The following is a 22927-nucleotide window of genomic DNA, read 5'->3' on the forward strand; positions in this document are numbered from 1 at the left end:
GTTGTTCCAGATGTTTTAGTTGTTCAGTTGCCCAGTGTTTTAGTTGTTCATGGCAGTGAAGGTAGAAACCTTACTGCACAATGAACTGGATCAGAAGTCTCTTTTAATCTCTTCAAATGATGATTTCATTAGTTGTTTTCCTAAATAATGGGTTTCCCACTTTCCTTAAGTACCTGGGATAAACCCAGTTTCCAACACGGTTATAAAATCTTTATTAACATATTTCGAGTTTAGGATAGGTGATCAGTGAGCAGACTGATAGATTCTCTATATTCTGAGTAAAACTGGCCTGCCACTTTTCTTTCTTGAAATATTTTTGTCTGATTTGGGGTTCAAGCTTGAGCTGTTCCTATCAAATGAATTAGGGGGAGTTTGCACTGTTCTCTGTACGGAATGATGTGTTCTGTAAATTTTGTTTTGTAGAACCAGACTGGTGAGTTGACTGCGGCTGGTGATTTCTAGATGAGAATATTTTTGAATACTGATTGTATTTCATTCATAATTACCAGATTATTTGGATATGCAGTTGTTTCTCCAGTATATTTTCATGTTCTAAGGGAATATATCCATTTTATTTTATTTTTCAAACAAAAGTTGAGAATCTCTAATCTGAAAGTCCAGAAATCTGAGATACTCAAAACCCAACACATCACCCAATATATTTCAAATCTGGGCATTTGGAATTTTAGAACAGGACTGCTCAACGAGTAAAGTCTATGTAAATATTGCACCATCCAAAAACCTCCAAAATCTGAAACATTTCTGGTCCTAAGCATCTTGGGTAAGGGATATTCAACCTATGTAAGGCATAAAACTATTAACAATATTATTTTCTTATCATTTTAATTATTGCTAGATATATATCTTTTCACTATTAATGTTATTTCTTCATGTCTGTGTATATGCATTCTCGTTCCCCCATCAAGAGTTTGTAGTTTGTTTTCTTGTTTGCTTGTTTTCTTTTGAGACAAGGTCTCACTGTGAAGTTCAGGCTGATCTTGAACTCACTCCACAGCCCCAGCTGGCCTCAAACTCACAGCAATCCTCCTGCCTCAGCCTCCCAAGTCCTGGGATTACAGAGGTGCTCCACAACACCTGGTAAGAGTTTAGTTTTTCTTTTTTTTTTTTTGGTACCAGGGATCAAACTCAGGACCTTGTGCCTGCAAGGCAGGCGTGGTGCCACTGAGCTAAATCCCCGGCCCTTAGTATTTCTGTTTTACTAGATATTTTTCCCCAAATAATTAACTTTTGGTTTCATTTCCAGTATATTGTGTGATTTTGTCACTAATTTCTACTTTTATTTCATTTTTTTTCCTTTGGTTTATTTTGTTGTTCTTTATTATGTTTTTGACATCTTCCAGAATTCAGAATCTTCTAATTTAAACTATATACTTCCCTCGAAGTATTGTCACACCCTTTAAATTTTGTTACAAAACATTAGTGATATTTAGTTTAGAATATTTTATAATTATCAATGTTATTTATTTTTTAACAGACAAGTTAGAATCTTCATTAATTTTGGGCCAGGGATTTAGCTCAGTAGTTCTGGGGCCTGCCTCGCACACAAACACAAGGTCCTGAGTTCAATCCCTGGTACCAAAAAAAAAAAAAAAAAAAAAGAATCTTCATTAATTTTCAAACATATAAGGATTTTTAATTACTTCTCATTGATTTTCCATTACTCTGATCTAGCCCAATAATAATGACTGCATATTGATTCTTTACAAATTGTTAAGTTTAATGAATAGCATGAAGTCAGTGTTACACACCACTTGTGCACATTTTCCTCTGTATGTCTAGATCAGGTTTGTTAATTGTGCTATTCAAATCTGCTATGTTCTCTGTCTAATCATCCCAGTATTTAAATTTTTCCTGTGCTTTTTGATGCTGGCTTATTTTTTCATTCTAGTGCCTAGTGCCTTCTTATTTGTGCATTTTATCATTTTTTTCTTTTGGTGCTAGGGAATGAACATAAGCTGGTGAGCATGTGCACTGATCTGAACCCCACCCCTTACTTTTATAATTTTTTAAAGGGAAGTTCAAGTTCTTTTTTATCTTTTGGTTTTTTTCTTTTGTCTTTGTTTGCACGTACTTCTACCAGTTGCCTTTGGTAACAACTCTTTAGGATCACTTAAATTCTCCACCTGATTTTTTGTATCACACTACTTGCTATGTAAGACACAAAAATATTTGTAAATATATAGGCTCAAGAAGCAGAGGTGAGGGTGAGATGGAAGGAACAGAAAATTTTAAGGAATAGTCTGTTAAGACATTTTATTATAATTATAAAAAGAAAAAATTAACCTTTAAATATAGCTGTGAAGTTTCTAAGGGATGAGAGATTCATAGATCATAACTCAGCCTCTACTTCCCCAAAGTTAATTCTGAACCCAAAGCAACAAAATTTAGCAGGTAAAATTATCTACAGGTGCGGATCATTTGGGAGTAAGAGGCAACAGTATCCTCAGGTACAAAAGTGAGATCATGGCCTTCCCAAAGACAGAAAAAGGAGGAACACCTGCTTTACAGCTGCTGATGTTCAGCCGTGTGCACTGCCACCTCCGATCTGGTGTCCACCTGTGACACGGGAGTGATAATGACGTCTCACTCAGGGCCCTGGGGAGCAGGAGGTGACCTAAGGCACCAAAGCACTGGGGCAGAGAGCAGCATCTAGAAGATGTCAGGTAAATGCCAGTCAGTGTTGTGATGTTTTTTTTTTTTACCTGGAGTAAAGCTCCTCAAATTGAGGTCCCCACGTGCTTCACAGCTTCACTTCAGGAATTACTACTCATCTTCAAGAAGACTGCATTGCACTGGACGATACTATGACAGAACAAGAAATATACCCTTGGCCTCTGCTCCCCAGTTCCCAGCACAGAGCTCACTAAAAGTCTTGTATGGGCACTAGGAGAAGCGTTGATCTGATATTTGGGCTTTGACCTCAGTTGCTGACAAAGTTCTCCTGACTTTTATCATTTCCTGTGTGGCAGGAACATCTGACACAGAGCCCCTGAAGCCCTTGGAGTTTCCTGGGAGATGGGAGGGTCTTTTGTTCTAAGGAGGAAGATCTTGGTAGGCTCCTGCAGAGCTTCAGGGTGGGGCCAGTTGCTAGGGAAACCACCTGTGTGACCGGAAGGTTGGATCACACCCAAGTGGAGGGCCATGGAAGTTCCTGAGTTAGTCGGGACAAGTCACAGTCCCAGCCTGCAGCTGTCAGCTGAACAGGAGACAGTCTCCTGGGACTGGGCTTTAACTGGGGCACCGGACAGTCCCCAGGCAGGCAGTGTCAGAATTGGATTGAATTAGTGGATTCCCAGTTGGTGTCTGGGGACTTCTTCAAGTGATGGGGCTGAGTGGAGAGGAGAGAGGAGGAAAAGTCCTTTAAGGTTTTGTTTTTCCATCCTTATAATGATAAACATTCTTTTCCTTTGTGTTTGTTTCAAATTGCACCCAGTGATTTTAATAACACTGGTTACCTTGTGCTAGAGGAAAGTACTTGCAATGAATGTCCTTGATTAATAAAATGGAGAGGATAAACCATGGTAGAATAAAAATTTTCAAATATTAAATAACGAGTGAATAAATACAGCCAGGTACTTTACAGGCTTTGAAACAAGGTCCACAGGAGAAAAAGTAAAGGAATTCTAAGTGACAGCTCTATTGGGAATTAGGGGGCCAGGGCTGATGGAATTGTCCCTCTTCTCCTCCCAGGTCACAAACTTGCATAGAACATCTGCCATGCTCGGTGGCTCTAACCCTCCAACAGTTACAGAGAGACTCTCCCTGCATCTCCCAGGGGGGCTCACAGAGCAGATCCGAAGCTCAATCCGCACCTGGCCGCCTCTGCACCCAGACTCTTTCTACAATGCTCACTGACCCCAAAGGAGCCTTATCCACATTTTTTTCCTGGATTTCAAGAGATTTCCGGTCCTCAGACTTGTCCTCTCCTCTCAAACGTGTCATTCTGATAAGCCCCAGCCCTTCAGTGGAAAAGGCCCGCCAGAGCCTGCGGACATGAAGGCTTCACCTGGGAAAGAGAGAACCAGGTCAACCACTCAGCCAAGGAACTGAGCACCATCATCAGAAGCCAGTAGAGGTGGTACAGTTTGGATCTCTTGTGTCCCCGGAGGTCTGCGTGGTAAAGGCTTGCTCCTCGGGTGACTCTGACTCCACTGGGAGACGGCAGAGCCTTCAGGATGTGGTGCCTCGTGGGAGGGCATTGAGGGTGCACCTTGATGGGACAGTGGAGCCCTGGGCCCTTCCTCTCTCTCTTTCCCTCCTTGGCCGTGAGGTGAGCAGATTTGCACTGCCACACACTCCCCACCACAGGCCCACAAGCAGTAGGTCTGACTGATCACAGACAGGAACCTCTGCAGCCCCGAGCCAAAAGAAGACTTTTCTCCTTGTATTTGTTACAGTGGTGAAAAATTGACTAACACAAGAGGAGAGAATACTGTTGCCTGTCAGATTTGCCCTTGATCGAGCCCTCTGTGGACACCTGTCTGATGCATATAGGAAGGGAGCGATGCCAGGTCTGGTGGCACACACCTGGGAGGCTGAGACAGGAGGATCTTAAGTTTGAACCCAGTCTGAGAAGCTTAGTGACTTCATAAGACCTTGTCTCAAAAAGGGAAAAAAGAAGGAAAGAAGGAGAGGAGAGAGGGATGGGAGGGAAGGGAGGGGAGAGGGGGGAAAAGGAGGCTGCAAGACGGGCTTTCTGGCCGTGACACTCTTCTGCATGACACCATGAAAAGGCACACATTGCACATTATACATCTGTCAAAAGCCAGAGAACATGGCCATAGTGAGCCCTAATGCAAATCATGTACTTTGGGTGATAACGTATCAGTGTAGGTTCCTCACTTCTAACAAATGTATCACTACCTGGGACACTGATAGTGGAGGAAGCTACCCATATGGGAACTCTGTAATTTTCCCTTGCTGTGAATCTAAAATTGCTCTTTAAAATATATTTAAAAGAAGAAAGGGAGAGAGGGAAGAAGGTGCAACAAAACCTGACTACCATTCCATGCCGAGCAAACTCCTCGGGCCGACTACATTCCCATCCCTCGAAGCCCAGAGTGTTGGCTCGGCGCTGCGGTCCGCACTGGTGGGCAGCTGCCACCTTGGGTGACCCAGGCACCTGTCGCTCTCAAGCTTTGCCCCTGAGCTCGGTGAGTGCTTCCCCTCGAGGCCTTGGCAGCTCTCAGAGGCAGACACTTGCATGGGTCAGTGACCAGGTATGTGGCCGTTCCCAGGGACCCTGCGACAGCTGTTGGCCAGATGTGGGGTCTAGGGCCCCGGATGAGTTCAAGCCCAGCATCCCGGCCCCAGGGCTGGCCCTCCCCTCTCTCCCCTTCTGTATCCAAGCCCCAGTACAGCAGTTAGGTGAAGGCTGTCGAGGACCCCAGGCCCACAGCCAGTGCCACAGGGGAGGGCACAGGCCCTGTGGCCCTTTAGAGCATGTGCTTGCTGCATACGATTCAGCTGTGGAAAACAAAGTGACGTATTAAGTATAAATAATGAGGAAGCAAATAGTTTGTGAGATACAGACAAAACTCAAGATGGGTTAGGGATAGTTACTAAATCCCCTGTGAGACATAGCTGACAGTAGATAAAATAGCTAGAGCACATCTGTGCTGAGTTTCCCCGGGACAGATGCCCTGCCATGAGGCAGGGCCAGGTGTGCTGGTACACACCTGTAATCCCAGCACTCAGGAGGCTGAGGCAGGAGGACTGCCCTGAGTCCGAGGCCTGCCTGGGCTACAAGAGTGAGTTCAAGGCCAACTTGAACTATATAGTGAGACCCTGTCTCAAAACTAAATAAATAAAAGAGGCACACAAAGCCCCAGGATTCATTATACCTTCTCTGTACACAATTAACTTGATGCCCCGAACACCACGGTACAGTAAATACACAAGAGGTAGCCAGGCACCCAAATTCATGATACATCATGTACCACGATGTACACGAGATACTCAACAATCCCGAGTCTTAAATCAGCCACTGTTTTAAAATGTACCTGGGATTTATTTTAATCGGACACAGTAAGATGCATGGACATAGAAATGACTGTCATGCGGGATGGTTTCCTATTCACAGGTCCCAGAAACAGGAACCACAGCCAGCACTCAGGCCACCCATGGAGCACCGGGTCAGCCAGGAGCCATGTAAGGGAGAACACAGGCGGCCAGAAGCCTGTATTGTGGAAGGAACAGGCGGGGCGGGGTAAACAGGTTAGCTGGGCAGGTTAGCACTGGATGTTAGCTTGAATAATCCCACCCAGGCTCTGGAGTACAGGGGTGGCCCCTAGTTGCTCAGTATGGGACCTGGGGTGGTTAGGACATGATTTAATGTCCCAGATTGCAGGAGCCTGGTGGCAGGAGACCAGTGAGAGCTATGGACTCAGGATTGATTGGCTCACAAATCAAAAAAGTGCTCTAGCAGGCAAATTGCTGGCTATCTCAGGATCAGGTCACGCTGATATCCAAGCCTGAAAAATGTGATTAAGACAGATACCTGTTGGTGAGAGCAGTCTGGCTCCAGCCCGCCAGCAATCACACAGACTGATCGTTGAGTCACAGCTGTGGCCAGGCAAAAGCATCCTGCAGATCTCAGCAGCAGTGAACAATGACCTTGGAGCCCTTTGGCTGGTGACTACCTTGCTCAGCCTTAGCTCGAGGGTCCTTGTGACACCACCCTCAGTGAGGCAGGCTAGCAAGGGGCTCTGGGGCGCAGAAGACTGGGCTGCTGTCTCAGGCGCAGAAGGAAAGCCAAATTCTCCCAGTTATGGTTCGGCGGAGTGGTTCTGCTGCCTCCCTTGTACCCTTGTCCTGTATGTGTCACCGCCCTCTTTGCGTTTTCCTTGCTTCATTCTCCATGCTCCTTTTAAAAGGAATCAATACAGTGATTTAGCAAGACCCTGTCTCAAAATATTTTTTAAAACTTAGCAAGGGCTAGGGATGTTGCTCAGTACAAAGCCCTGGGGTGAATCCCCAATACTGCAGGAAAAATAATCAATACAGTGTGTAATTGGGGCCACTCAGTGTGGCTGTGAGTCTGTTCTTTAGCTTGGGAGCGACGGCTTGGCAGCGCACTTAGAGGCCACCGTTGTGTCACAGTGGCCTTTCCCTCCCTCCTTGCCACTTCACCGAGGGCCCTCCGGGAGCAAGAAACAGCCTTAGATTTACAATCATCCATGATCACTAGTGTGCAGGTTATAAGCTTGTGCAATATGAAAAGTTAATATATAAGAGTGAGAAAAAAGTGAAAACCAATTACTTGACTCTTGAAGATTCAGGTTCTTTGGTTGTCTTTTTAAGATCTCTCTAGGCCATTTACTAGACATGTTCACATGCAGAAACTTGCTGGTGGCCTTGGGTGTCCTTGCCCTACCTGGAACAAGGAAAAGAGACAAAGGAAAATTCCCCAAAACCCAATAAACTAGTGATGAAGAAAGAGGAGAGAAGAAAAAAGAAAAAAACCCAAAACACACACTCTGACCAAAAAAGTACAGAAAAGAAATTTCTCTGTGGTGTTTGAATGTGGGGTTTCTTCCAGGATCTGCAATTTGGAAGCAGTGTCTGAATTAAGACATGTCCCTGCTCGCGCTGGTAGATAAAGATGGCAATCAGACCCCAGATCTGTGCTGGATTCAGGGGCCAGTAGGCAATAAGAGTAGGACAAGGGCACCAGTGCCATGACTTTGAAATCCAGACCCATTCAGGCTGGGTCTGGCCTCTGCCATGGGCATGGGCCCTGTGTCCTTTAGCTCAAACCCCTCAGGGAGTCACTTTTCGGCCCATTCCCTGGCTTTGGCCACCTTTCATGGCTGTCTCTCACCCAGTCACTGTGGGAACATAACACTGGGAGCCCAGAAATGAAGCCACTCCACAGGTGCTCTTATTATAGACAGCTAAGTTAGGTAAAATATTATAGGCAGTCAGATGGGGCTGAGACCTCAGAAAGTTGGACAAAAGAGGAAAGCACACGACGACTATGGTCAGAGACACATCAGCTGGAGACCAGGTCTCAAGATAACGACAAAAGGAACAGGCCTCCCTACTTCCCCAAGGGATGAGGTTAGTGATAACACCTGGTCTGATAAAGTCTAGACAGGCATCAGTCACCTCAGTGGGTGATCAAGATCCCCAGATCTATCACCTTCCTGAGAAGTTCTGTGTTCTTTCCATGTGCTCTTGCTATGTGACTTGCTCCCCCATTGGATCACTGTTACCTAAGCGACTGTACTTGTAACCTTATTGGTTGACCATAGCTTTAAACCACATTGTACCCACATGGTTGTGCTCTATAAAACTTCCACTGAGAAGGGGGGTCTTAGGCTACCCAATCGGGACCCTTCCTGCCTCTCAATAAATGTTTTCCTACTCTTAATCTCCATTGTTCCTAGAATTCATTCTGTGATTTTAGAGAACATGAACTCAGTGTATCAGACATCTAGCAAGTTGGGAGGTATAATTTTCCCTTATATTATTTGGAGGTCCATATATCACTCTGAGGCCCAGGTTCAAACAATCTGCACTTCCCCAGAATAGCATCCAACCAAGCACTCTCTCCAGGAATATGGGGGATGCTTAGACTGGAGTTACTCACCAGCTGATGCCTGTGGAAAGACTCATGTGGGAGCAGAATCCTGTGCAGTCCCATCAGCCATGTTTCTCCCTGAGGCCCTCCCAAGTCCTTAGCTTTCACTTCGTCTCAGTAGCTTCAGTCTCCCTTGCCTGCTAGCTGTGAGCTCAGAGCTAGGAAGAAAGTACAGACTCTTGTCCCTTCTGCATTATAGTTTGTCTCTTCAGTTTCTCCATAGGTTTTGACTTTCCTGTCAGATCCTTCCTGGTTCCCAGGGATCTACTTCTCTCTTATTTCCTCAAGTTGTTATTTTCCAGTGTCTCAATTCCTAATCTCGGAGAGGCTGAGTTATTGTTACTTCTCACTCTGCCATTTCCCAGAAGTCCCCCTTTCATGATTGACTTCACAGTGTTTGGTTTTGGTTTGTTGTTGTTGTTGTTTTTTGGTACTGGAGATCGAACTCGGGACCTTGTGCTTGCAAGGCGGGTGCCAGAACCACTGAGCTAAATCCCCAGCCCTACATCACAGTTTTTAATGATACTTTTTCAGGCTCAAGTGTCCAGCATCCCTTTGCTGGTGCTCCAGCTACCTTTGATGGAATCTACACACCAATCCAACATGAGATAAAGTACACCTCAAGGCCCTCAAGACTGAGTACTGAAATAAGCAAGGCAGAAATTGTAATAGTACTGCAAAATAGAACCTTAAAAGTCAGATCTTCTTCCCCTCCTGCTGAGCTTATCCAACACCCTCCCTTCTCAGCCCAGGCCTGACAGAATATGCAGAGGCAGGAGCCCAGTGTCCTTTCCACAAGGAAGGGGCTATTGAGCTGGAGATTGCTGGAAGTGATAAGCAAGCTTGGAGATCCCCTGCCCTCTGTTTCTCACTGTAAAATGCCCTGACCCACCTGTACACAGGTAGATGGTGATTTGAGGCAAATGGACCCCTCTGTTTCCTTGGAGCTGGCTTTGAGTAAGTTCTCTTTTCCTTTTTTACCAAAGCACATGGCCTCCTTTGATTTGGTGAGTGGCAAGCAAACAAACCTGAGCACCTGGGAGCACTTTCATTTTTCTTTCAAGACCAGAAATCTGAACCATATTAAGGAAAGAAATAATTTCAAGGGGGGAAGGAAAGGGGGGAAAAAAGAGGATTGAGATGTGCTATGTACATGCACCCGTTCCCCACAATGAATCTAATCATTATTCACTGAGAACATGTACCAACAAAAATTTTAAAAGAAAGGAAATAATTCCTTTTCTCTCCAGTCAGTAGGCTTCCAAAATTGTGAGGAATCAGTAATAGGTTCTGTGTGAGTAGAACCAGAGCTGCAATGGCAGCTCTGTTGCCTGAAGGGAAGCTCTGAGGCCGGAGCCATTCTTCCCGCGGGAAAGGAGCTTTTCCACAGCAGGAAGGAGAACCACTTTCCCTGGGGTTGTCCTGTGTGCACTCGCTTGACAGGCACGGCTACCACCTACCAGGCATTCACACATAAAAGTTTCTATTTACAAAGGCCCTCCTGGATGGCAGCACACTTGAGCCAAAAATGACGCTGGACTCGAAACAAGGAATACATCCAAACCCTTCCTGTGTCTCTGGGTCTCATAGCATCCTGGGAAGCTGGGACCTGATGCCACAAGGAGCCAGCCCTCGTGAACCTCCTGGGTCCTACTGTGCCCTTGATGAAAGAATTCAGTCAAGACACATGGGCGACCATGCAGAGGTATAGGTAGGATTTCTTAGAGTTATGCCTTCGAGTGAGAAGGAGTGCAGTCCCACAAAGGCATCTGCCTGACTAGAAGTTTCGATATCTTCTTATGGACTGCAGAGTCATTCCTGAGCTTCAGGGAACTGATGATTTTCATTGATTTGTTTGCACAATGTATATGCAAATCAACATCTTTCTTAGGGGTTATTTTGGAATGCTGATGTCTCTAAAATGTCTTCCTTGTTCTTTTCCAGTAGTCAGAGTTCCCTCAGGGGCCTTAATCATACAAGCATCTAAATCGGGTCTCAGCCCAAGGAGAGAGGGTGTTTAAAGAATGTTCTGCTCCCCAAAAAGAAACTAAATTTAATGCTAAAAGAATGCCTCCCTTCCTGCTAACAGGGGGTGTGGGCCATGGCTCCTAGGAATGCTGTGCACAAATTCTAACCTTAAAATGTCACTGTGCTCCGAGGGATCACATTAGGTCTGAGACCTAACAAGTGGTTAGAAATGTACTATACACCCAAGGCTTTGCTTCTTTACTTAGCTATAACTGGCAAAGCTACTTCTGGTTTGGTGGCACTGAACTTTAGTGTAAGTGATTCCATTTTTTGTTGTTGTTTGTTTTTAGTTTTTTGAGACAGGGTCTCACTAGGAAGTTTAGGCTGTCTCTATGTAGCCCAGGCTGGCCTCGAACTAGCAGTGACCCTCCTGCCTCAGCCTCCCAAGTGCTGGGATTACAAGCATGTGCCACCATTACTGGCTTGAGTGGCTCCATTTTGACCTTTGGTCTGGACAGTTGGAGCCTCGTAGAGGAGCTGAGTCTCAAACAATGGCTTCCTGGCATCATTTTTTTTCTTTTTTTGGGGGGGGGGGGTGTGCCAGGGATTGAACTCGGGAACTTTTGCTTTCAAGGCAGGTGATGGAACCACTGAGCCAAATCCCTGGCCCCCTTGACATTTTTATTTAACAGGAGTGATGACTGCTTCCTGATGGATTCTCTTATCTGACAGGGGTTTGAGCTAAAAGACACAGGCCCTTTGTCCTTCAGGCTTGCTAATGTCTAACTACCTGCCTAACAATAGTTTTTATTTTAAAATGCAGTAAGAAGCTGGGCATGGTGGCCTGTAATCCCAGTACTTGGAAGGCTGAGGCAGGAGGATCGAAATGAGTTCAAGCCCACTCTCAGCTACCTAGCAAATTCAAGACCAGCCTGTACTACATAGTGAGACCCTATCACAAAAGAACCAACCTGGGCCGGGGATTTAGCTCAGTGGTTTCACTGCCTGCTGTGCAAGTGCAAGGACCTGAGTTTGATCGCCGGTACCAAAAAAAAAGAACCAACCAAACAAAAAACTGCAGTAAGACTCCCTCCCCTGCTGAATTCACAAGACTGTGCACAGATCACCTGAGAACTACAGATGAACATGGAGTAATGTCGTTAAAAATTGATTGCTGGGGCTGAGAGTGTAGCACAGGGGAACAGCACAGGCAAGGCCCCGATTCTATCCTTAGCACCACAAAATACCAACAGAAACCAACCAAAAAAAGATGATTTATTGTCAGAAAAAGATATCCAAACTCACATGTGGTCAGTGTCTACATGGCACTGCCGCCTTCTCGCTTGAAGGTGTAAACCACTCCATATCTGCTTTACAGTCAACCCGAACAGTTCTTCAGCACAGCCACCCATGTGTCTTGATGAATTCGCTCATCCAAGGCACAAAGCACAAGGAGCAAGGGCTGGTTCCGTGTGCCCTAAAGACCCAACTTCTGGTGACAGCATAGCTGGGTCCACACAGCAGGACGCTGAGTCTCAGCCGATGTCCAGAGTCGGGTGAAGAGAAAGTAGGGTGCAGCTACATTCAGTGCAGTCAGAGAATCAGCTACAATTTCATTTGCCTCTTTCCTTTCTGAAAGAAAGCTTCAGGAAACACTAAGGAGTTGAAATTTCTTACATATTTTTCCACAATACTTCCATTCAGATGTTCGCAGGTTTAGCAGTTTGGTATTCTTCTGGTGTTCTTGCCTCCTGGGCCCTCTTAGCTTCAACCTCTCCAAGCAGAGCATTCAATCAGGCAGCTGCCTATGGAATAGCTTTTATTTGGGCGTTGAAGATTCCCAGCCCAATCAGCTACAGCCAAGATAATAGGATTGCTGTCCTTAGGAGAATGAGGTTTAATGGCTTTCCCTGTGCAGACTCATAGAACAATTTAAACTATCTGGGCAAGGGCAGGAATAAAGAAGCTAGAAAAAATACAGAATACACCTACTCAAACCTAAGTCACAGAGTCAGAGAATGCTGCCTGCCTGGCTCTGGCTACAGGCCCGGCTTTCTGACCTGTGCCTTGTTTTGTCTGCTCTCTTCAGCATCCTAGTTTCTTGCCTACGACTCAGTCATCATTCCTGTTAAATAAAATGTCAGGAAGCCAATGTTTGAGACTCAGCTCCTGTACTGGGTTCCAACTGTCTAGACCAAAGGTCAAAATGGAGTCATTCAAGCTGTGCGGGGTGCCACATGCCTGCAATCAGGCTGAGACAGGAGGATCACTGGAGTTCAAGGCCAGCCTGAGCTACATAGCGAGTTAAGGACAGCCTGGGCTGCCTAGTGAGACCCTGTTTCAAAAAACAAAAGGAGTCACTCATACTAAAGTTCAGTGACACCAAACCAGAGCCGTTATCTGACTTTCTGAAATATCAGGAAAGACAATAGCCAAATCTCCACAGAGACCCATTTCAGTGAGCATGATAATGAAATTCTTCGGTTTTAATCCTTACAATAACAACAACAACAAAACCTAAAGTAACCTGATGTTTTTGTTTTAGTAACCTGATGTTAACTGCTTTTTTTTTTAAAACTCCGCTGCCTCCCTTACCTGCTGTACAAAGAACATAAGTTGAAATCACCACTACTTTCTGGCATTTCTTGCTTTCTTCAGCCCTTTCCTGTTTATAAAGCCAAACTCCTCTGCTCACCCGTGGGAACACTTACTCCTTCCGGACCCAAAGTGGGGCCTGACTCTAGACTCACAAATAAAACCATGCAAGTTCTCTCAGATGAATGCGATTGGAATTTGTCATCAGACTTCCTGACACTCCCAGCGACTCTCTAGGTCAAAAGGGAGGGGAAGGAAACCCTGCCGAGGCTCCAGGACTCCAGGCCTCAGGAGCCGCACCTACAGGAGGGGAAGTTTCTAGACCACCGAGGGAGTTCAGCCCTCTGATGGGAGCAACAGCCTGATAAACACCTACACGTCCTAGGGCACTTCCCCTCTGATGTTTCACTTTCATCCTGATGAGTATCATTAGCAGGTTTTTATTGACAGGAAAGGGAAGGAGTTAAAGGCCCCTCCATGCCTCACCCACCCCAAGGCCCCTTTTGTTTTCCTCTCTGAGCCTCGTGTTCGGATCCCACCTCCCGCCCCAGCCTGGCTCTGAGGTTGGTGACCCTCGGCCTGGGGCTGCTGATGAGGCGGCTGGCCTGGCCCGGGCCCGGGCCCAGCTGTGCTGGCCCAAACACTTCTCTTTCCTCTGACCAGCTGCGTGTGCTCTGTGCTTTTCCACTCACAGGGAACTAGAAACAAATTCCCAGAACCTGATAGTCTTCATCTGGCCTCACCCAGACACCTCTTCCTTTAAGGTTAGGGTTTTTCTTTCCTGAGTGTACTGATGAGATTTTTGTCCAAAATTTGAAAAACACGAATACAAAGAAGAAAACACCTTTTTCACTGTGTTTTATATTCTTTTGTTATACTTGTCTGTTTCCTCAAGTTTAAGTAAGGAAAAGTTAAACTAAATAATGCTGCTGCTGCTGCTGATGATGATGGTGATGATGGTGACGGTGATGGCCACTGTGTATCATGCATTTTATGGCGCTTACCATTTCATGTAACTTTTCTCAGTGACTTGTCAGCCCACTGACAAGTGAGCAGGCTCCGGTGAGTCCCAGCCTTGGATTCTGGCCCCTGCCTTCCTGGCCTTCACTTTGGACAAGTTACTTAAGCTCCGGGTGACTCGGCCTGAGGCGGCGGCCTACCCAGGGTGACCTGGGAATCAGTGCCATGCGATACAAGTGCACATGAAGGAGTGATTCACGGTCCTCACAACTCGAGCTGAGAGGGAGAAAGGGGGTTAACTGAGGTGAACAGCTACTGAGCCAACCTCACCCTGCTCCATGGTTTGAGGTAAAAACCGAAAGGTCTGGAGCCTGACTGTCACCACACCACACCCCTTTCTCAGGCCCCACCTGATTTTCCATGTGCAGTGCAACACTGAGTAATCCAGGGCCCTCTCTGAACCTCAGTTGTCTGATCAGAACATGGGGTTACGACTCCTGCTGTTCTACAGTGCTACAGTTGGAAGCCAGTAGGACAAGGCCTAGAGGGCTTTAGACGGTGCCTGGCACAGGCAAATGCCCCACAGTGGGGGCCGCCATGGCCAGAGAATCCTCTCCACTTTTGCAGCTCACATCTCCTGCCCTAAACACCTCCCAGGGCCTATGGGTCTCATGAGTCCCAGCAGGGCCTTTGTTTCAAGGCCTCGTGCTAACGACAAGCTCTGTGATTTCCAGCTCCTGGAAACTCTCCCAGGAAACTTGGGATGGGAGAGACGTGAGGGAAGAGAGCAGATGGCTCCCGGATCTCTGAGGTCTGAACAGCAGAACCCAGTGACCTCCGTGGGAGAGAGCTCCGTGCCAGCGAGACCCGGCCCACGAGCTTGGCTCATCCCCTCTGCAGCTGGCCCTGCAGCCGGGCACAGCACTGGACCAGCAGCTGCCCCTGGGAGCAGGAGATTAAGCTCACGGTCATCCCAGCAAGATGGGGTCGGTGACATTGTCCCTATGACAGGGACGCTTTCATAGGCAGAGTCCTGAAGGGAGAGTGAAAGCACCCACAGTGACCCCTGCGGTTACCCAATAACTGGGCCGGAAGTGGGGCGTGAAAAGGGAGCAAAATAGCACAGTTTTGCCTCTTCTTTGCACAGGTATTGGCCTCGTTCTTGTTCATAGACTATGCAAGGTCATGCTTTATTATAAGAATCAAATGTTTCCTTCAGATAAAATTTTGATGAAGTAAATGTGTCCTAGGAAAGGCCTGATTTCCATATTAAGAGAGTAAATTCTGTGTGGAAGGATAACTGCACCCTCAGATGCTTGCCCTTTTTTTTTTTTTTGAGACAGTGTCTCACTATGTAGTTCGGGCTGGCCTCAAACTCATGACGATCCTGCTGTCTCAGCCTCCTGTGGGCTGGGATTATAAGGATGTGCACCACCACACCCAGCTAGATGTTTGCTTTTCCAGTGATCATGAGAGAACCAGATTCTTCCCCCTGACTGTGGTGGTCGATCTTTCCATCAGTGTGGCAAGGACACTGAAATGTTAGCTTAGCCTTGTTAGCACCATCGCCTTTCCCTGAGACTCCCCCAGTTCCGAGGAAATCCAAAGACTTCCCCCAAGATTTCTACAGATCCACTGTCTCCTAATTCCTCTTTCTACATATACTTCTCTTTGCCCTCTTCCATATGAAGTATGACACATTCCGAAATTCAAGACTTTCGTGGAGACTCTGAGCCTTTTGTCCATGACTAAATAGCTGAGGAGGTCAACCCAAAGGGGGAAGAGTTATTTCGGTTCACGTTTTCAGTCCGTGGTCAGCTGGCTCTGCTGCATTTTGGCCTGGGGTGAGGCAGAAACCTCAGGGAAGCAGAGCGTGACAGAGCAAAGCTGCTCAGGCCAAGGCAGCCCAGGAGGCAGAGAGCAGAGACAGAGGGGAAGGGGCAGGACCCCAAGGTCACAGCCCATGATCTTCTCCCCGAAAGCAGGCCCCACCTCTGCCTAATGACACCATCGGATATGATCTCGTCCATAGGTGACGAAGCCAGAGCTGCAGAAGTGCCTCAGACCACACGGAAGTGTGTTCTTGGTTCCTCGCCATTTCTCAGTCCAATCAAGGTGATGTCAAGAGTGACTGTGGGAATTACCCAATTTGCTCCCTTCCGAGGACAACAGTGACAGCAGGATCCCAAAGCAGCAGACTGGGCCATGATGACAAGCCGCGCCCTCCCTGCCTGTGTCCCCAAGGCCCTGGGCTGGGTGCTCCTCGGGAGGAATGAAGGACTGGCAGGCCGTCCAGGCGATTCAGACGCACTGAGCCTGCCCTCGATGGCTGGGATCAGTGGCTGCTTTCCAGCAGCCTTTTTGAAAGACATTTGGCCGAGAATTGTGATAATTTTGGCAAATGTTTTATTTAAGGGAACCCAAAACATTTGTTTCAGTCAACAAATTCCACATTGAATACTCGACAGTCAACACAGCCTCCAAAGAAAACATCTGGATGGGGCCGGGGATTTAGCTCAGTGGTCCCCCAGTCCGCCTCGAGAGCGCAAGGTCCTGAGTTCAATCCTCGGTACCAGAAAAGAAAACATCTGGGTGCGCAGTTCAGTTGTACTTGGAAAGAAATAAAGGCCTCAACCCCTGTGGTTTAGACAGCGGCCCCCAGACTGACAGAGCCAGGCAGATTTGCAGGGTGGAGGGCGGATTCTGCGACACTGGAGGACACCTCCCCCTCAGGAGGAGGAGACGGAGCTCGGCGCTTGCCCAGGTCTTCCTCCCACCTCGACGGACTGGCCGGGGTCCTCAGCCCTGTGCTCAGTGACCCACTCCTCCTGGGCCAGAGGACAGAAGTGAGACCACAGCGGAGAAATCCTCTCTCCCCAGATTGGGGATTGGGCGGAGACTCAGGGAGGCGAGTGTGGGCACAGGACCTCATGCTGCCTCAGGACGAGGGCATGGCAGCCCCTACCCCGCTGGACTCAAGCTTCACAAATGTGGAGGGGCCGGAATGGAACGGGACAGATCAACGGCAGAGATATCTACCCCTTCACGCTCAGAACCCTTACAGGCAAGAACTCACATTCATTTATTGGGTAGAACAGACTAAAACTTCTCAGCAGACTTGTGAAGCAGTTTTTTAAGGTCATTGTACAATCATGCACTAAAAAATTTAACTGAAACTGAGATTGCTCAATCCAAAGCCAGCTGATACCCTCTGAATCAGAGCCGCTGCCTCCCCGAGAATGCCATGTCCACAGCAGGCCCACCACATCCGTGGCTTTTGTATCCCTGGATTCAGATGACTGTCATTCAAAACATTTTTTTAAAAAACTGTGCCTGAACTGAACAGGTAAAGACTATTTTTCTTGACATCGTTCCCTAAATAACTATGTCCAGAGCATGTGCATTGTGTTAGATACATAAGTGGGCTAGTGATGACTTGAGGAACATGGAGAATGCATAGGCTGGATGCTATTTTATGTGAGGGCCTTGAGCAGTCACCGGTACTGGTATCGACAGGGCCCTGGAGGAACAACTCTGCACGATTTCAATCACTCAGATCACATGAATTTAATGATCTGACAGGGCCCAGTGCTGAGCTGCACTGTGACTCTGGACCTAGAGGATCATCAAAAAAGTGGGAATTCGGCAGAAAATTTCCAGCTCTTGAAATCACTCTACCCAGCAACCTTCCGAATTATGTCTCTTTCAAGTGATGAATGTTATCTCCATCTCTATTTTTAGCTTTCCAATCCTAAAAGAAGGGAGGAAGCCTCTAGGCTTTGCTGGAATCCATTATGTGTGAGCTGCTCACCCAGTACCTCAGAGACAGAAGCAGTGCAGCGGAAGGTGATGCAAGTAGATGATTAAACCTGTGCTTCTTCTAGTAGAATACTGAGCACTCTGTAACTGGAACATCCCTCGAGGTCCGAAAATTAAATCCTTAACACTTAGGCTTTTTTTTTTTGGTACCGGGGACTGAGCTCAGGTCCTTGTGCTTGCGCAGCAGGCGGCAAAACCATTGAGCTAAATCCCCGGCCCTAGGGTTTTTTGAGAAGGCTGGAAACATAGGTTTTCTTGGACGTCCAAACTTAAATACCACCAGCAGGGTAAGTGTTCAGCTGGCGGCTTAGTTTTCTGTAAGGATGTCTGCAGTTATATTTCCATGCAATGTGACAGGACACATCTTATACCTGGACTGGCCAGCAGGGAACCCCCTTCCACAGGCCCAGCACACCTGGTTGAATGCACCCTTCCCTGAGCAGCTCTGACCCAGACAACCTGTGTTCAGGCCTCAGCCGTGGAAGTGTCAGGACTCCAGCCAAGGGAAACAGCAGATAGGAAGTTAACTGAAGAGCAAAAGGACCAGGGAGTGTGTCACTCAGCGTCCCGTCACTCTAGCAAAGTACCCAAGGAAATCAGCTTAGAAAGACGGGAGGTGTGTTGAGGTCATGGTCTGGAGGTTCCTGTTCAGGGTCCCTGGGACCCATCACTGTGGGCAGCGCGGCCCGCACGGTAGGGGTGTATGGCAAAGCAGAATTACTCCTCTCAGGGCCAGGAAACAAAGAGAGAAGAAAGAGACCAGAAGCGCTTCCCCCGCAAAAGCCCCTGAATTACCCAGACTTTCTACGAGGCCCCACCTCCTAAAGCTTCCCACACACCGCCACAGTGCCAGCCTTGGGACCTAGCTTTAACACAGGGGTCTCAGGGACACAAGATTCAAACACAGCAGGAAGTCACATGGGCCATCGGCCCAGCATGGTGTGGGGCCGAGAAACGAGCCTCCCCGCCCTGGTGTACCCGCCTGCAGGTCAGCACCACCTCCCGGCGGAAGGGGCAGGGGTGCTGGTCCAGGGTGGTGACTTCACACCCGAAATCAATCCAGGACACGTTTCTGCAGGGGCCCGAAGTGGGCCGGGCTACAGAGCCCAGTGAAGAACAAATCGCAGGTTCACCGAGGCTCGTGGCTCTGGGCCACTCCCGTGGGGTTCGTAGGGAAGCCAAGCCCTGACCAACCTACAGCCCACACCCGTGCAGCCCAGGCAGCAGCAAGTGCTGGTCACAGGGGCACCAGGCAGGCTGTCCTGCAGCAGGTCAGGGTTGTCCCCCAGCCAAGGCCCAGCCCAAGTCCCTAAACCCACAGAATCCCCACCTCAGGGTCTGCTTTCCAGCTGCTCGAAAGCAGCCGAGCCTGGGCTTCCTCCTCTGTTAAAACGTCGGCCTCAAAGGTGTGAGGATTACACGGAAGCCGGAAAGTACTGCACTGTTAAGCGCGGTGAAAAGTGAGCTATTATCACGAATTCATGCGGAAACTGAACCCCCCGGAAGCATTTCAGGGGCTGGCACAGGCCCTTCTGTAGGAGTGCTTCCTTGGTACTGAGGATGAAGAGAGTTACTGCACCTCCCTCGGCCTCTGCCCCGGCTAGGACTCAGAGGTGTCTTTGAGGCTCTAGGAGCAAAGAGACCAATGTCAGCCCTCTCCCATTGGATGCTTTAAAAGAAAAAAGTAACAATCTCATCCGACTTTAGTCTCCAGGCAACCATGTCCCACTGACTCCCTGTTCTGACAGCTCTCTGATGTGTGAGTCATATTTACCACACACTGCAGAAACTCTGTGCCGGGAGCACAGCTCAGAGCCAACATGAGGAGCCCTCGGTGGGCCGCTTCGCCTTCTGTGGCAGTCTGGGGGAATCTATGGACCTTTTCCCCTTCCTCCTCCTCCTCTTCTCCTTTTGAGACAGGGTTCCACTATGTTGCCCAGGCTGGCCTCCACCTTTTGGACTCAAGCAAGCCTCCTACCTCAGCCCCACAAGTAGCTGGGGCTATGGATGTGTACTACTACACTCAGTTATGGACCTCTTCTTTTTATTTTTTGGTACCAGGGATCGAACTCAGGACCTTGCACTTGCAAGGCAGGTGTGGTGCCACTGAGTTAAATCCCCAGCATGGACCCTTCGAAGAATAATGTTTCTATGTGCTTTAAAAATAAAATACATAGCTGGGCATGGTGGCACATGCCTGTAATCCCAGAACTCAGGAGGCTAAGGCAGGAGGATCACCAAGAGTTCAAGACCAGCCTGAGCTATATAGTGAGTTCAAGGGAGCCTGAATTACAGAGCAAGACCCTGCCTCAAAAAGCCAAAAAACAAACAAAATAAAACCCATAGAATTATATAGGAAACAAATTAGATGGAATATTTTTAAAATTTGTGATTAACACCTTCAGAGCCAAGACTAAGCAGCAAGTCTAACACAGCTGTTAACATGGAGGAGTAATGGATGTGGAAAATAGAGTTCACCCTGAAACCACACGTACACTCATTACAGCTGTGTCTGGATGTTCCACCAAAGCCTCATGTGGTCATAGGTGGTGCTGGTCGGAATGGCTGAACCTAGGGTGTGTGCTGCTGGGATCAAGGATGGGATGCTGGGATTGGTTCACCATGCAATGCTTAATCCTAAAGGGCATGGGTGCTAGGCGGGCAGCCTGGATAAATATAAGGGAGGAAAGATGGTCATTGCTTGTCACTTGATGCTGCTTGCTTCCTCACTACTTTGCTGCTTTGCTGCCTTCTGCCCGCCATGAACTGTTTCTTCTCTACTGCCCTGCCTCAGAGCCAGCCCACTATGGACTGAAACTCTACAAACTGAGAACTGAAATAAACCTTTCCTCCCTTAACTTCGAGTGTCTATTATTTTGTCTCAGCAATGAGAACAGTAACTAAGACAGTACTTAAGAGCTCACCAGCTGTCTGCCCTTGGCCAATTAGGGTATGGAGATTGTGGAGAGAAGGAAAATTACAGATCAAGAGCTGAACTACTGAGGCAGGAGGACAGCAAATTCCAGCCCAGCCTGAGCAACTTATTGACTTAGTGAGACCCTGCCTCAAAATAAAACATAAAAAAGATCCCAGTGACCCCTCCCCCCAACACGTCACTCCATCCTGCCAGCACAGTGGCACATGCCTATAGTCCCAACTACTCTGGATGGTGAGGCAGGAGGATCACTTGAGTCTAGGAGTTCAAGGGCTTGAGGCCAGGCTTGGCAACATAGAGGTCCTGTCTCAAAGGAAAATCTTTCTTTAGCGCAAACACTTAGTGTTCTGAGTCTCTTGGACAGGGTTTCCCTCCCAGCACAGCACAGAACCAGTGCACTTGGCATTCATGTGTGGGGACATCACCAGCGCCTCAGGAGGCCACGGTGTGTGGTGTGTCCTGGTGAGAGTGATGACACCCAAAGTTAAAGGAGGAAAGATGCCTTTTTTATTTTTTATTTTTATTTTTGGTACTGGGGATCAAACTTGGGACCTTGCACTTGGGAGGCAGGTGGCGGAACCACTGAGCTAAATCCCCAGCCCTTTATTTTTTTGAGATAGGATCTCCCAAAATTGTTGAGTTTCATAGGTTGGGCTTGAACTTACAGTCCTCCTGCCTCAGCCTCCCAGAGTACAGGAATTACAGGTGTGTGCCACCATGTCCAGTTTTACCCTTCTCCTCCCCCTACTCATCACTATGTCAATGCCGTGTCCTTATCCTGAACCAGTCTCTTCCCACAACCCAGACAAACGGACTCCCTCCCCTCCTACACAACCCACTGGACACCTGCCTGACCCCGCCCGCCCCCTCGCTGATGGAGCCCGCCTCTCAATCCCAAGGCACAGACATTTCCACACAGTTTGGGCCTGAGGTATTTCCCAATTGTTTCATGTCTACTGATTGTCTCTCAATGCCTTGAGAAAAGGAAATCTTTTTTTTTTTTTTAAGCCAGACTCTCTCTAAGTAGCCCAGGCTGGCCTCAAACTCGTGTCCAGCTCTCCTGCCTCAGCTTCCCAAGTGCTGGGATTCCAGTATGCTCCACCATGCCCAGCTCTGTGTCTTTTCCCTTTTCTGTGGCTACAAGTGTGGTGGGGACCAAACCCAGGGCCTTGTGCATTCCAAGCATGGGCTCCACCACCGAGCCGCCCAGAAAGGCCTCTTCCATTGCCCACACTGCTCCCTGTGGGAAATGCCTATTTGCTGAGGCCTCTGAACCAATGTGGTCTGTGCTTTGGAAGAAACACTGGCGAGATTACCGAGGATGAGAGTGCAGCCTCGCAGGGCATTCTCAAGCGGCGGAACGTATTTGCTAAATGATTCCCCTGAAGACCAGAATAATTTACAGACCTTCTGACAAAAGGGAAAAGCAAACAGGGAATGAGGCTGGGACGGTGAGCCAGGATTGCCCCTGACAGGACCAGGCCGTGTCTCTGCGGGAACCAGAGGGCCAAGCTCCGCCCCGCCCCAGGAAAGCGTGAGGTCCTGAGGCCATGCAAGGAGGAGCGATGGGCAGGAGGTCTGGCGGGAGCGCGCTGTCCCCTGAAGGACTGCCCGGGGACACGCTGGTGCTGGCCCAGACTTTTCATCCATGTCCCCTGCCGCTGTCGCTGGAAGGGGAGTTAACGTGGGGCCTTATAGGACGACTGTGTCGTGAGGTCTGCATTGGATAAAACTCACTCCATGTTTGTGACTGTGCCAGACTGGCTCTTAGCTCACACCAAAGGCAGGCAAATCACCCATTCAGTGTTGCCCTGGCCGCCACCTGGGGTGCTGATGGAATTCGGGTACTGTTGGGTCCTTTACAATTGTCCTTGCCCAGGGTGGTGTGAATCGTGTCACCTCGTCTCGTTACCCTGACAGTGGGATGCACAGTCTTCTGGAGGCTCCTTGTTTTATCAGTGTTGTGATCTTAGGAAAATAAACATCACACGTATGTAATACATAGAAGCTGCTAGGTAAGCGCTCCACATGCAATAGACGTTCAG

The 22927-nt window shown here is 48.1% G+C and overlaps 1 long non-coding RNA gene across 2 annotated transcripts in view; it reads right to left on the reverse strand.

Annotated features, from left to right (window-relative positions):
- Positions 1 to 1623: 1623 nt before the first annotated feature.
- LOC110350921 (uncharacterized) overlaps positions 1624 to 22927 on the reverse strand; it is a 33499-nt gene continuing 12195 nt past the window's right edge. Inside the window, exons 4-5 of one of the 2 annotated variants that reach the window (XR_015444314.1) lie at positions 7283 to 7396; positions 1624 to 6886 (exon numbers count right to left, since the gene is read on the reverse strand). This is a non-coding gene — a long non-coding RNA (uncharacterized LOC110350921). The remainder of the gene's footprint in view (positions 6887 to 7282; positions 7397 to 22927) is intronic. The other variant, XR_015444315.1, reaches the window with a different exon arrangement.

Source organism: Heterocephalus glaber, unplaced genomic scaffold (genome assembly GCF_053883595.1).
Source record: "Heterocephalus glaber isolate CG9 unplaced genomic scaffold, H.glaber_assembly_v1.0 deba00001600, whole genome shotgun sequence".
NCBI classification, from domain to species: domain Eukaryota; kingdom Metazoa; phylum Chordata; class Mammalia; order Rodentia; family Bathyergidae; genus Heterocephalus; species Heterocephalus glaber.